Source organism: Vulpes vulpes, chromosome 11 (assembly GCF_048418805.1).
Source record: "Vulpes vulpes isolate BD-2025 chromosome 11, VulVul3, whole genome shotgun sequence".
NCBI lineage: Eukaryota > Metazoa > Chordata > Mammalia > Carnivora > Canidae > Vulpes > Vulpes vulpes.
In genome coordinates, this window is record NC_132790.1 from 65891523 (window position 1) to 65906787 (window position 15265).

Genomic DNA, 15265 nt, shown 5'->3' on the forward strand with positions numbered 1-15265 from the left:
TTTTCTGACTCTGGCTTTTTGCGCTTCCTTCCAAAAATCTTGTTTTCTAGATCTTTGCATAGACTTTTTTCCTTCATTCAGGTCTCATATGGAATTTCATCTCCAAAGAAATTCTTTCTCGTGTCATGCTCCTTAGAGGAGCTCCTTTCCCGCTGCTGTTCATCCTGAATCCCATTTCCTTTGCTCTTTTCCTTACTGCATCCATCACTATCTCTAATTCTTATTTATATATCTGTTTTCATGCTTACTGTCTATCATTCTATAGCAGAATGGATGCCCCATACAAGTAGCAACTTCATCTGTCTTGTCTAATATTATAACACACTTGGTAGAGATGGGCTGTATGCTCACCAAACACGTTTTCTCTTTCCCAAGAAACATGGCAATGTTTCCCAGTATTCCTTGAAGCCAGCAGGACCACATGGCTGAATCCCAAAGAATGGAATGTGGTGGCAGTGATGTGTGTCAATTCAAGGCTGGATCTGCAAAGACCTCCCAATTGCAATTCTCTATTCTCTCTCCTGCTTTTGCATATTGGATGAAGGGGGTCTTGGAGATGACTCCAAGACTCTAGAGGATTGCAAAAGTTGGGAGGTATAATGAAACTAGAACCCTAATTAGCATGGAAAACCTTCACATGAATAAGAAATAGGCTTTTCTGTCATTTAGCCTCTGAGATTTGAGCCTTTCTTTGTTACAGTAACCAGCCATATGAATACTGGGGAAACATACTACAGGACCTGGAAAACTGCCTGACACATAGTAGGTGTTGTGAGCTGAATGTCTGTATCTCCTCAAGAATTCTTATGTTAAATCCCTAGCCCCCAATGTGATGGTATTCAGAGATGGGGAGTTAGGGAAATAGCTACATAATGAAGTCCTGAGGGTAGGGCTCTCATGATGAGATTCATGTCCTTACAAAAAGAGGAAGAGAGGTGTCTACCCCCTACTCCCACTCTCTCTCTTCCTCTCTGAGCAGGCACTGAGGCAAGCTCCAAATGGCACACAGAAGTTGGTCTCTGCAAGCCAGGAAGAGGGCTCTCACTAAAACCCAACCATGATGGCACCCCAAGTCTCAGGCTTCCAGCCTCCAGAACAGGGAGAAATAAAATTCTGTTGTTTAAATCATCTATGGTATTTTACTATAGCTGCCTAAAGTGGAATAAATACTCAATAAATATATAACAAGTACTGGTTAAATAAGCAAAATAATTAAATTGGTGGCATTATGTTGCATCCTATGTCAAGTCTCTGTCCCTAAACTATATTCATTCAAAGTGGGCCAAAGAAGAAATCACTCTCTGCGGGAAGCAATTCTATTCAGATAATGCTAGAAGATCTCCAAGGTGTACGCATTTATTAGAGGTTGGGGAAATAACACCTCCTAGGCTTAGGGGTTTAGTGAATATTAAAAAAAGAAAATAAAGTGATTTTGGTGTCCAGTGTTACTTGTTCCCTGCACTGACATTTCCTGTTGGGGTTCATAAAGTAAATATGTAGAACCCATAAAACTGTAAATGAATTGTGCCATAAATGTTAACCGCCATTGAATAGCACATTGATCACTATTCCAATGCAGAGCTGCTAAGGGCACCCCCTCTGCTCTGATACCTGAGAGTGAAAGCAAAGCCAATGTCACATTGCAGTGTGTGCTGTTAAATATGAACCCCTCCCTCACAAGGTTACACTTTTACACGTTTCTGTCAGGATGAAGCTTTGCCAACAAAAAGTTCTATTTGTTGAAACAAGACAGTGCTCCCCATCCTGAAGAGAATGCTTCACAAAATATTCCTGTGCATCTAATTATTATTAATTATTAATTATTAAATCCCTAAATCGGCAATTATTAGCCTTCAATAATTAGTCATTTACATCGAGCCTGATGTCCAAATGCATAACCACACGGAGTTCATCACAGTTACCTTTTGGTCTTAATAACAACACCTTTTGGGAGATTTAAGGGACTCAACATCTCAATTTAAGAAGTAGAAGATCGTGAGCTTCAGGTCTATATTATAATACAAACTAATAATCAAGGAGAACAGTTGGTTATATTAGATAAAACAGCGGGGCTTTTACAAGAGTGGTTTTGAGTAGATTTGTTGACCCATGTACCATCTCTATTTTTTATCCTTTTGTGCAGATGCCTTTAAGAACTCTTATTATTTGTAGTACCAAATAACTAAAAGAATTCTAGTAATTGTTATCAGTGGAGTGTTTGCCTCTGCAGATTGAGCATAGGCATCCAGGCCATTCAGAGTTGGCAAATTGGCTTCGCAATCCCTATACTAAATATCTTGGCATTTGAACCCCTCAGATATGATCATTAAGCTTTAGAGTAGTAATTCTTTTTTTTTTTTTATGTGCCACTATAGAATTGGAAAAAGGAAAGTCTGAGGTTTTAGTTTTTAAGGAATATTTTATCAAGAGAAAGTATAAAAGCATATATGCCAATGCCTGTGTCCACATCACCCATGTTCAGAAATGGAATACCACCAGGAGAAGTGAAGTACCCATGTACCATCCCAAGTGTCCCCTCTTATTCTGAACTTTATAACTTGCCTGGGTTTCACTTACGTGTTTGTCACATTCTGTCACTAACATTTAAAAATATTTTTACTAAAAACTTGCTCTATGGAATCAAGATTAGAATTCTGAATAGGGGCAGCCCAGGTGGCTCAGCGATTTAGTGCCGCCTTCAGCCCAGGGTGTGATCCTGGAGTCCCGGGATCGAGTCCCACATCAGGCTCCCTGCATGGAGCCTGCTTCTCTCTCTGCCTGTGTCTGTGCCTCTCTCCCTCTCCCTCTCTCTCTCTCTCTCTCTCTCTCTCTCTCTCTGTGTGTGTGTGTGTGTGTGTCTCTCTCATGAATAAATAAATAAAAAAAACTTTAAAAAAAATCTTTAAAAAAAATCCTAAAAAAAGAATTCTGAATAGATGATACCTGTTAAAAGAACTTTTGCAGTAATAAACTAATAAGCATCTTCCTGTGTTTTATTTTGTTTAGTTTAAATCTGTTGATTTACAAGTGTTTAAATGTAAGGGATCAGAAAATATAACACTGGGGAAAGTGTTTTGAAAATCTCTTCTTACTTTGAAACACCAAAACTAAAAGATTTCAGGCAACAAACCCAGACAAATCCATTCATGTGCAGTGCAGTAAAATGGCAAACCTTTCTTCAGGTACACTGCTTTATATTTTCATTCTACTTTTATTCAAGGAAGGTGCTAAATTCTTTTTAAAATTATAAATGGTTGATAAACCCTTGGAAAGATTGTTGGCTTCTGCAGTGACCAGAGAAATACAAATTAAAACAACAGCATACCATTTTCATACAGCTTAACAAAAGTCTAATTGATTGATAGTAACCAGTACAGACTAGACTGTGGCAAAACATATCTTTATCAACATTGGTGGGAAGGTAACCTTGCAACTACCATAAAAATTTTTAATGAAAATATCATCAGAGCAATTGTGTTTCTCTGAAACTTTACTACAAAAACAATCTCACAAATATGTAAGAATATACATTATATACACACATATACACACGTTATACACATATTTACTCTATCATTGTGATAATAAACAACAATTGGAGACCATCTAAATGGGCCCCAATAAGGCAAGATTTATATTCTTCATTACAAAGCCACATTACTATATTTTACGCAACACTAAAAGGATGCTTGGAATACATTGCTAAGTGGAAAAAAAGTAAGTTCCAGAATAGTGAGCATAATGGGCTTCCATTTCTTTTAGGCCCTATTTTGGCCTTGACTGAATTCTTTCAGGGTTACATTGTATTTACTCCAAAGAAATTCCTTGACACGCTTGTCTGGGGTGGACCTTGATAAATGGGACATTATGCTTTTTCAGAGAACTTCTTGGTGGTTCCATAGGTCACAGAGACAAACAATAGAGGAACAAGGAGCTAGAGTAGGATACACAATAATACCTGCACTGAATGTTAGTCTCTCTTAATCATCCCTCAAATTTTAAAATGATTATAGAGTAAATTTCTTATAAAAGGAAAAAAAAATGTTTTCTTTGTTCTGGCTGTCCAAGAGAGGGAGAGAGAGGAGACACAGCCATCATCATTCTGGTAAAACCACAGCCTTATGGTAAAAAAATAATAATAATAATTTCTCAACACAGAGAAAGGATTACCCATTTAAAAAAAAGACTAATTATGCTACATTCCAATTAAGATATTGTTCATCCAGACATGCCTCCAAAGAAGACAAACAGATGGCTAACAGACATACAAAGATGCAAAGATGCTCAACATCACTAGTCATCAGGGAAATGGAAATCAAAACCACAACAATATATCATCTTGTACCTCTCAGAATGGCTAAAATAATACAAGAAATAACAAGTGTTGGCGAGGATATAGAGATAAAGGAACCCTCATGCACTGCTGGTGGGAATAATAACTGGTACAGCCCTTTAGAAAACGGTATTGAGGTTCCTCAAAAAATTAAAAATAGAGTTAACATATAATTCAGTATTTCTACTACTGGCTATTTACCAAAAGTATGAGAACACTAATTTGAAAAGATATATGCACCTCTGTGTTTATTGCAGTATTATTTACCATAGCCAAATTATGGGAAAAACCAAGGAACACATCAATAAATGAATGGAGAAAGAAGATATGATATGTATACACACACACACACACACTCAGCTATAAAAAAGAATGAAATCTTGCCTATTCAGCAACATGAATACAACTAGAGGTATTATGCTAAGTGAAATAAGTCAGTCAGAGAAAGACAAGTACTGTGTGATTTCACTTGTATGTGGAATTTAAGAAACAAAACAAACAAAGAGACAAAAAAAAAAAAAAAAAAACCAGACTATAAAGAAGAAACCAATGGTTACCAGAGGGAAGGTAGGGGGATGGGTTAAATAAGTGAAGAGGATTAGGAGAACATTTTTACTGTGATGAGCACTGAGTTATGTCTAGAATAGTTGAATCACTTTATTGTACATGCACGACTAACATAATACTGTATATTAATTTTACTTGAATTTTTTAAAATTAAAAAATATTCATCAAAAGAAATAAAACATGAAATATAAGAAACAAACTGGGAGAAGATATATGCTATATGCAGAGCTGTCAAAGACTAGCATCCAGCTGTATAAAGCAATTCTACAAATAAGAGGGAAAAAGACAATATCTTAACAAAAAAATGAAGGAATAAGAGAGGCTTATGCTCAACCATAAGTTTTGGTATAGCCACAATCTGGCATTGCCTAGGCAATATACCACAACCTACCAGCCAGCAATTCACTCCTGGCATAAGCAACATGTGTCCCAGGTGTCAGGAACTCAGCAGCATTGCTCATTGTAGTAAAAGGTACATTCAAATGGATAAATCAACTGTGGTACATTCACACAACTTCATAATACAACAGTAAAACAATGAACTATAGCTAATCATATAATAATGGATGCATCTCAGAAACATAATGTTGAACAAAAACAATTTGCAAAATACATATAGTCTGTTTTTCATTTTGAAGATGTTTAAGTACTTATCTATGGTAAAGCTATGAAGAAAGACAAGAAAATGCCTAAAATGAAGTGCTAGACTATGGTTTCTCAGGGAGTTAAGAAGGAGATGTATTCAAAGGACATGTGGGAGCTGCAAAATTATCTGCAAAGTTCTGTTTCTGAAGCTGCCTGTTGGATTTAAAGGTGTATATTTTGTCATATCTTCGTTATTATTTTTCTATTATTTGTATTTAAATAGACATTTGAGTTTGAAGAACAATTGAAGGAGAATAGACATGCAACCAAAAACTACCTAGAATGATAAACGACTATCCTCTGAAGCTAGGAAAGGAGGAAATCTGGAATTTTCACATTAATGTATATTTGAAATTTTGAATGTTTATCGTAAAAGAAGGTGCACTAATTTTCTAACTGAAAAGAAAAGACCCAGCCTTAAAGGGTCTATGTGCACAGATAATTATGGAGCCCCTCCAGTGAACCTAGCAGGTACACTGATGTCATTCAAGTTCTCTGTCTGCAGTTGCTGCAAAGCTTGGCCTTAAGAGGCAGCATCAAAAGCTCCTTTGTAAAAGTGATTGATAAAACCCACCTTCCCAGGGTACCTGGTGGCTCAGTCCATTAAGCTTTGGCTCCTAGTTTCAGCTCAGATCATGATCTCAGGGTTGTGGGATCAAGCCCGATGTTTGTTCGTCTCTGGGCCCAGCTCCTAGTCTGCTTGAAATTCTTTCCCTCTTCCTTTGCCCTTCCACAGTGCCACCTCCCTCACTCCCACGCTCTCTCTCTTTCTCAAACAAACAAACAAACAAACAAAATTTTTTTTAAAAATCCACCTTCCATAACAGGGTGAGGGGAGCTCATCAGAATCATTTTTGTTTTTCAGCTTAAAATTATTTATTTTTTTCTTTTCAAAAGGAATTCATTACAATGGAAGCATATTTTGTTTTTGTTTTTTTTTCTCCCAGAGACTCAACAAGTTTATGTTTAGGAGGCTTCACTCACATAGATAACAGAAAACAGAGAAATCCAGTAATTTATGTCAGCCTTAGCATTTAGAAGAGCACCAATAATAAAACAAAACCTTTCTTTCTTGTGTACCTTTTGTAACAATAGTGTGACTTTTCCCCCCTTATCATCCTTAAATTCTTCTCATGTATCAGATTCCTTATTTAAAAAGAGGTTTTTTTTTTTTTTTCCTTTTTTAAAAAGAATTTATTTATCCATTTGAGAGAGAGCACAAGCAGTGCGGAGAGGCAGAGGGAGAAGCAGACTCCCCACTGAGCAGGGTGCTGGACACAGGGCGGGGAGATCATGACCTGAGCAGAAGGCAGACACTTAACCCACTGAGCCACCCAGGTGCCTCTTTAAAGAGAGTTTAATCTCACCCCAGTGGTCATAACCAAATTGTGCAAGATGCCATGTTACCCACTAAAGTCTTTGAAAATAGTTTATTTCTATAAGGTAATATTTTAGTGATGATTTTAAAACTAAATGTTACAGTGTATTTAATCAATTTTAATGTTAATTCTAAAAAAATTATCAAAGGAGGGACACCTGGGTGGCTCAACAGTTGAGCATCTGCCTTTGGCTCAGGGCATGATCCCGGTCCTGGGATGAGTCCTACACTGGGCTCCCTGAGAGGAGGCTGCTTCTCCCTCTGCCTATGTCTCTGCTTCTCTCTGTGTCTCTCATGAATAAATAAATAAAATCCTAAAAAAAAATTATCAAGGAAGCAGCACCTCGGTGGCTCAGCTGATTAAGCGTCTGACTTCAGCTCAGGTCATCATCTCAGAATCCTGGGATCAAGCCCCATGTCCAGTTCCCTCCTCAGTGGAGAGCCTGCTTCTCCCTCCCCCCCACCCCCTGCCCCTGTTCATGCTCTCCCTTGCTATCTCTTTATCTCAAATAAATAAATAAAATCTTTAAAAATAATATATCAAGGGATTTTTTAAAAATCGCAACATACAAAACCAAGAGCCATCAGAGTTAGGAGTGAGCAGCAGGAATCTGGGACTAGAGCTCAAAGGATGTCTTAGAAATCCAAGGTTCAGCACAGGAGATGTGGACTAAGCTAGGATGGATGGCTGAATCTATTTCCCAAAACATCTATTTTGGATACTCAGAATTAAGTAGTGTCAAGCCATGCATTATTGAGATGAGACAAGGAAACTACCAGAAGACAGGAAAGGAGACCTCTGTGGCTAGGAACCAAGCAAAGGGCTTGAAATGTGCCAGGGGAAACTCCAGCTCTTCAAACCCTGGTGGGAAAAACAAAGATAAGGAGGGAGAAGCAGCATAGTATTCTCATTTTTATATGGAAAACATTGTCTTTTAGAGAGAAAACCACATGAAACAAACATAGGAGATATTAGGCCTCACTGGAAATGACCAACCCTGGACAAAGTTATAGGGCTGTAATGCCTTCCTGCTGTTGGTCTACCAAAGTACGGATGTTCAAAGTACAGAGAAAAGTTGAAATTTCCAGGCAGACACAGATAAGTCTTCATGTACCTGAGGGACTCTCAATAATTTGAAAATTGAGTCCCAAGGTCTTAAAAAAAAGGTGTCATCCAAATAGTGCAAATTGGAAGTCTGTAAGCCTTCTCTAACAGTCCAAATTAAAATTGATTTCTTTCCTAATATAGCTTCTATCTATTAAGTGTTTTATAAAGGATAAACTTGTGTTAAACAGCTTTATGTGTATTATCTCATTAACTTTTCACAATGACCTCAGGAAGTAGCTTATCATTTTCCTACTTTATAGAGAGGAAAGATAGAGCCTATCTCCTTGAGAATGCTGATTCACAGCAGCACCAAACTTGGACATACCTGTCATTCTCATTCCCCCAACTGAGTCAGAAGCTATCCCAGAAGCTATCCCAGGTTTAGTGGCTTAACACCACAACCATTTTTTATGCTCATGTTTCTGAGGGTCAGGCACTTAGAGCACAGCAGGAATAGTTTGTTTCTGCTCTCTTGTGTCCCAGGCTTTCGCTGGGAAGACACGGATACCTTGAAGTAACTCAAGCAGCTACAGAGTGGAGTCATTCGGAGGCCTCTTCACTCACTAAACTGACAGGTGGGCTGAGAAGACTCAAAAGCTGGGTTCATCTAAAATTATTGACCAGAGCACCCACACACAGCCTCTCCACGTGGTTGGCTTTCCTCATCACATGGTTGGCTGGGTTCAGAAAGGGAGTGACCAGACAGCAATCAGAAATTAAGCTTTTCAAGAGAGCCAGATAGAAGCTACATGACTTTTTCTGACCTTGATCCGGGAGTCATGCAGCACCACTTTCACCAGATATTATGGGGTTAAAGTAAGTCACAAAGGCTAGGCAGGATGAAGAGGAGAGTGGAAGAATGGTAATGTCACACTACAGAAAAACATGCAGTGAATGGGTGGTATGAATGTGGCCATATTGGCAAATATAAATGTGCATCTCTACACTTGGACTTTTTATTAAGGTGGTTAATATTCATCTCTTTTTGAAAACACTGTTAGTAGTCAGATATGTTTTCTGCAGCAAAAGAAACCCAAGCGTTCCTTACCCTAACTTTAACAGTGGTTGTGTGATTATCTGCTTTGCATATTTAATCTTATAGGAGAGACTGTGGGGGGGGGGGCAGTAGGAGATGGAGGGGGGTGATAGCCTTAGAATTGATGTAATGTGAAAGAGATACCTAATCTCTTGGCCTTTGGAGAATCTCAGCAAGAACTGGGCCATCCAGAGTTCTGAGCTGTGAGCAGCTTCTTTCACTGTAAGCAACTCCACAGTTTGAAAAAAAAAAAAAAAACAGTTTAGGAAAAAATTAGCATCGCATAGTGGCCTTCAAACTCTGTTCACATGTGCCTAGAACAATTCTGAAAAATTACATACCCTCTTTCCCATTTTTTAAGTTATCTAAAAATTTTGTAAGGAGTTTAAATAATTGCAAAGGATGTAAGTTCCAGACCATGATACACTATTCCTCTGCCTTAGCACACAGATATATGTATAGCTGGGAAAGACCGGAAGCCCCATGGTTTATAGTGCCTGATTAATCATTACTTGAGGTGTCTCCTTTATTGGTGCCCCCCTGGGAAGTTTTTACACCCTGAGACAATAAACCAAAGTAAGATTTATGTGCAAGAGATACGGTTTCTTTTGTAAGGGGCTGTGGTAGGGAGACCATATATTTTCTAATCCTGAACATTTTTGACAATAAAAAGGGACACTATTAACTAAGAAATAAGCATAAACCAGGAAAACCAGGATATATGGTGACCCAAGCTATTAGAATCCTAGTAAGCTATCAGGCAAATCAGTTGACAAAAGAGAATTCATGGAAGCTGAAGATCCAGTCTTTATTACCCTGAAAACTTTCCATTTTCAGTACTCTGAAAAGTTTTGGGGGGGATCCCTGAGTGGCTCAATGGTTTAGTGCCTGCCTTTGGCCCGAGGTGTGATCCTGGAGTCCCAGGATCGAGTCCTACATTGGGCTCCCTGCGTGGAGCCTGCTTCTCCCTCTGCCTGTGTCTCTGCTTCTCTCTCTCTCTCTGTCTCTCTCTCTCTCTCTGTGTCTCATGAATACATAAATAAAATCTTAAAAAAAAAGAAAAGTTTTCCATAGCCCCAAAAGTTTGTACAGATGTATTATTAAGCTAGTGTCCAGCCATACCAATTGCCAAAGTATTGAAACATCACCATACATCTGAGTAAATAGAGTAACCATAATTGGAATAACCAATAAAAATTATCAATAATCTAAATCCCAGCATTTGTGTTTCATTTCAGAAGTCACAAGCAAGCAAAGTGTGACTCTAAGACATCCTCATGGAATGAGTATTGGACATAGATCTTGGGAATCTGTTACAGAGGACTTGCTATTCATTTCCAAAGTTGGTGGGTAGCGTTGAAGCACAAATACCCTTATATAGCTGAAATGAAACTTGTAACTTCTTCAAATGTCTTCTTCAAGCTTCCAAAAGAAATGCCTGTTCTTCCTGGTGGGGAGAAGTAGAGTCTGAATTCAGGAAGCAGATAGTAAGGCTACTGGGTGCCGTGATGCACAGTTGTCGTGAATATAGACAGCAAATACCTTCATTGTGGGATAATGTCCCCTCTGATAAGTTTTTGAGAACTTTGTTTTATTTGACAACGTAATGCCTGAAGAAAGGTAGTTGGTCCTGTGCTTTGTAATCAAGTTTCCAGAGAGGGAATCTCCCAGAAACCTATTCAATGAATAATACAGAGTCCTCTAGGAAGATGGTGCTGTGTCCCTCTATACCCTCTATCTTGAACCAGGCTACACACTCTTCCTCCTCTACCTGACTGCTCTTTTCTTGAAAGAGACAGGCTCTAGATACTTCTACTACCTCCAGACAGTGTCAGCCTCTGAGAACACTCCTATTCCTTTTTAAGGCTCCTTATCTCTTCTTTTCTTCAGTCCTTTCTGCTTTGTCTCCACTAGTACCTGGACCCTATCTGATCACTGCCTTGTGGTTGGCACAAGCTGTCTCCTGATTAGCCTCAATGGGACCACAGAGGCATACTGTGCTTCCTCATCAGAGAAAAAGAAAACAATATGCAGGCTCCTCGCCTCAGAACTGAAGATCAGATCACTGCCATCTTCTCTTCATCTTTTCCCACTTCCTCCCTACCCTCTCTGCATCTCCCTGATATTACCGAGATGATAACATCATTTCAGGTGAGAAGAAATAGGTGCAAGTGAGGAGCAGATGCAGGGAGAGAAGTGAGCTAGTGCAAAGGGTAGCCTGATGAATCCCTTTCTTTTATGATTAACATGATTGCTAAATGGTTATCAATTAACAGGAAGTTGTGGGCAATGTGATGTCACTCCCCACATCAAGTCAGGAAGTAAACAGAATTATCATTTAATAAGAATGCTGACAAAGGTATCAAATGAAAGATCAAAACCAGCATACCAGTCAATATACTATTTGGAAATAATTAGAATGATTTTATGAATGAAATGTACTACAAATAATATGACTAGGTAAGAAATTTACATGATGTATCATTAGCTCCGTCAGACAATAAAAACGTATGGCATATTCAATATTTGACTTATGTTATCAGTTATACGACCGTACTGCTTGAACATTTTGAACATTATATTTTACCATTTTATATCTCATGTTGAAGAGACCATCCTAGATGCCTGGACATAGTTTCTTCATTTACTAGTATAGTGGATTAAGCATTATATTCATATATTTATGTAAATATTTACATATATTGTTATTTACAACAATATATTATACATAACCTTATATTCACATTTTCTTTTAACATATGAATTGGAGTGATTATCAAGGGCATAGTTATCACCTCATTTTCGAAGGAAAGAAACAGTGGGTTTCAGAAAAATCAAACATGTTAGTGAATGTGAATAATTCTGAATTGCCAGAGGGTACACATTTCATTCCTCTACCACTCAAAGAACCCCTCTCACATTATCTCCCTTAGAGAGATCTATTTCAGGAAGCTCTAAATAATTACCTAATGGCTCAGAAGGTAGCCATTAGTCATTGGATATTATGATTGTGGTAGACTGAATAATAATCTACCCAGATGTCCACAATCTAATCCCAGGAACTTGTGAGTGTTACTTTATGTGGCAAAAGGAACTTTGCAGATGTCATCAAGTTAAGAATCCTTAGATGTGGAAATCATCCTGGATTATGTGGGAGGACCCTTAAATGTAACCACAAGTATCCTTATCAGAGAGAGGCAGAGAGGTGACTACAGGCAGACAAGACGGTGTGAAGACAGAGAGCAGAAATAGATTTGAAGGTGCTTTGCTGGTGGCCTTGAAGATGAAAAAAGGGTCCATAAGCCAAAATATGCAAGAAGGGTAGCTCTAGAAGCTGGAAAAGGCAAGAAACAGATTCTCTACTAGATGCTCCTTTGATATTTTGATTTCAGCTCAGTAAAACCCATTTCAGACTTCCAACCTCTGGAACTGCAAAAGAGTAAATGTGTATTGTTTTAACCCTCCAACTTTGTGGTCATTTGTTTACAGCAACCATAGGAAACTAATACGGTGATGGACAACAGGACTCTTGAGAAAATTCTTACTTGTTCAGGGAGAAGCCAAACTGTATTCTGAAATTCTATAGGCTGCTAATTTCAAGTTAACTAGCCAAACACTCATGAGGTATCAGGATTCTCCGGTAGCAAGGCAATGGAAGAGAAGGGAAGTGACTTGAGTCACATCTACTAACTATACAAACACTACATTGGCTGACACCCATTAGCCCCAGGAAAGGGCTAAAGAGAGACCTGGAAATATTCAATGAAACTAGTAACTCAGAGAAAAGGGCCAGAATCTCACCAGGCAGACAGAGCATTTATAGCTTCATTAAAGGCTCCTAAATTATATGACTCAAGAAACCCCCTGGCAATCTATTCAGACAAGAAATGTTTCTGTGGTTTTTACCACAAAACCTCAGTGGATCTTACACTGCTTGACTACGGAATCTACTCTCACTTTTCAGAGCCCAAATTATTTCTCTAGTTCTTTGGCTTGCAAGAGGGACCTAAGTAAAAATGATGAGGTAGTCAACATTTCTGAATATTGTCAATATAACCCAGCTCTCAGGGATCCTGCTACAGAATCTCTGGTTCATTTTCAGATGATATCATTCCTTTTTCAAGATGGTAGAAGAGCTAGATGGTCCCTGGTCTTAGAGTCAAGAGTTTAATGCCATCTGATCAGGCATAGGAGGAGAATTTGAAACAAAAGTTCAAATGTTGGAATAATGGAAGAGCATCAAGTAGGCCTTGACATTAGAGTAGCTTTCAAATCAGAAGTACAACACATAGGATGATTTTTTTCAGAAGTTTCTAGTCTGTTGCTTCTACTTACCATATTTGACTCACTTTACTCACAGTGGTATGACAAAAGAAAGTATCAGTTTCTGGATTTTAAAGCACAAAAAGTAGCTACACACCCTGCAATGATCCTAGTGGTTTTCAAGATAGGGTCGACCAATTCTTCACTCATTCCCCCAGAACTAAAATGGAGTGTTTTATACAAATACATACTTCTCTGAGGAGTAACATGTACATTTAAATTAAATGATTGCAAAGAGTTCTATCAGGGATATATTCACTGTTCTCAGCATATAGATAAAGACATGGGGACTCAATGGTAAGGAACAATATAATACAGTGGAGGAGAATACTGGTTGGAAGCTAAACAGCCAATGTTTGCCTCTTAGGTCCCACTACTAACTGTAACTCTGGGCAAGATTCTCAATTTTTTTGAGCTTCACTTCACTAATCTTTGAAATGATGATAATAATAGTCCCTACCACCTAGGGCTATTTTGAACATAAATACCTATTTAATACCTATGAAGGTGCTCAGTACAGGCTTAGAAAATATTCACTGCTCAATAAATGTCAGCTACATTTACATGACCTTAAGGCCAATAAGAATATGATTTGAAATATTTCATTAAATTATAATTTGTCACAATCTGGCTTGACAAATAATGACTGAAAGGAAAAGATAATGAGACATTTAAAATATGGAACTGGTTACTGAAAGAAATTTTATTGCCAAACATATGCAACTTGTTTTTTATTCTGAAAACAAGTTGCATATATTTTGAACATCAAATGGATCAAAGGATATACAAGAAAAAGTTAATCTTCCTCTTACTACAAAACTTCAATTGCATTTTAAAGAAGTAACCACATACATATATGCATGCATGTGTGTGTGTGTGTGTGTGTGTGTGTGTGTGTGTGTAGTGTTTGTATGTAAAATACTCTCCTAACTCCCAGATTTTCTTCTTGTTCCCCTTCTACCAGGATTTTTTCACCCAGCAGCCTGAGTGGGTCCTAAAACAATGAAATTAAATAATTTCCTTGCTTAAAATACTCCAATGGCCCATTATATTTAAATTAAATACAAACCCTGTACTCTGGATTACACAATGCTATATATTCTGGTCCTTGCCTTTCTTTCTAACCTTATCTCCCTCTGTTCTCTTCCAAATAAGCTCCAGAAACCTGGCTTTCCCTCTGTGTATGTGATAAATATTCAGGTTCATTTCCACCTCCGGACCTTCACACTGTCTCCTCTACCTGGAATGCTCTTCATCCTGAATATACATAGTTATGTCTCTTTTTTATTCACATCTCAGATAATAACCTGTCCTCCCAATTCAGGACATGGCTGACTATTCAACTCAAGTAGCCACTTGTTTATTCTTTATCATTTCAACCTATTTTGAGTTTATGTGCAGCATCTAATACTGCTGTATATTTGTCTTATTTGTTTGTTTATTTTTATTTATTCATAACTTTAGTTAGGTAATTGCTTGCTTCTCTGTTTCCTCAACTGGAAGCTCCTTGACAGCAAGACTTGGTCCTGATCACTCCTGGGCCCCTGTCACCTAGAAGGATGCTGAAAAATAATACATGTCTAATAATCTCTCATACATTTCTGTTGAAAGTTAATAAGGGATATTTAGGTTCCCTTTCCAAGTAATTTTAAAAATGTGGCTACATTGTCCTTGTGCATACATCCTTGCACATGTCCAATCAAGTGCCAAAAGTTTAATTACTGAGTCAAAGGTATATGCAATTTAAATTTTGACCATGATTTACAAATCACCTTGTAACAAAGTTATGCCAATTTACATTTTGAGTGGATTCTTTGAATCTTCTTTTAAGTGACTTTATGACATGATATTTGAGATATGTTCTCTCAATTTAGA

The 15265-nt window shown here is 37.9% G+C and overlaps 1 protein-coding gene across 20 annotated transcripts in view; it reads right to left on the reverse strand.

Moving 5' to 3' along the window:
• Positions 1 to 15265, reverse strand: part of RBMS3 (RNA binding motif single stranded interacting protein 3) — a 1278291-nt gene that overhangs the window by 750760 nt on the left and 512266 nt on the right. The gene's annotated exons all lie outside the window — the stretch shown is intronic.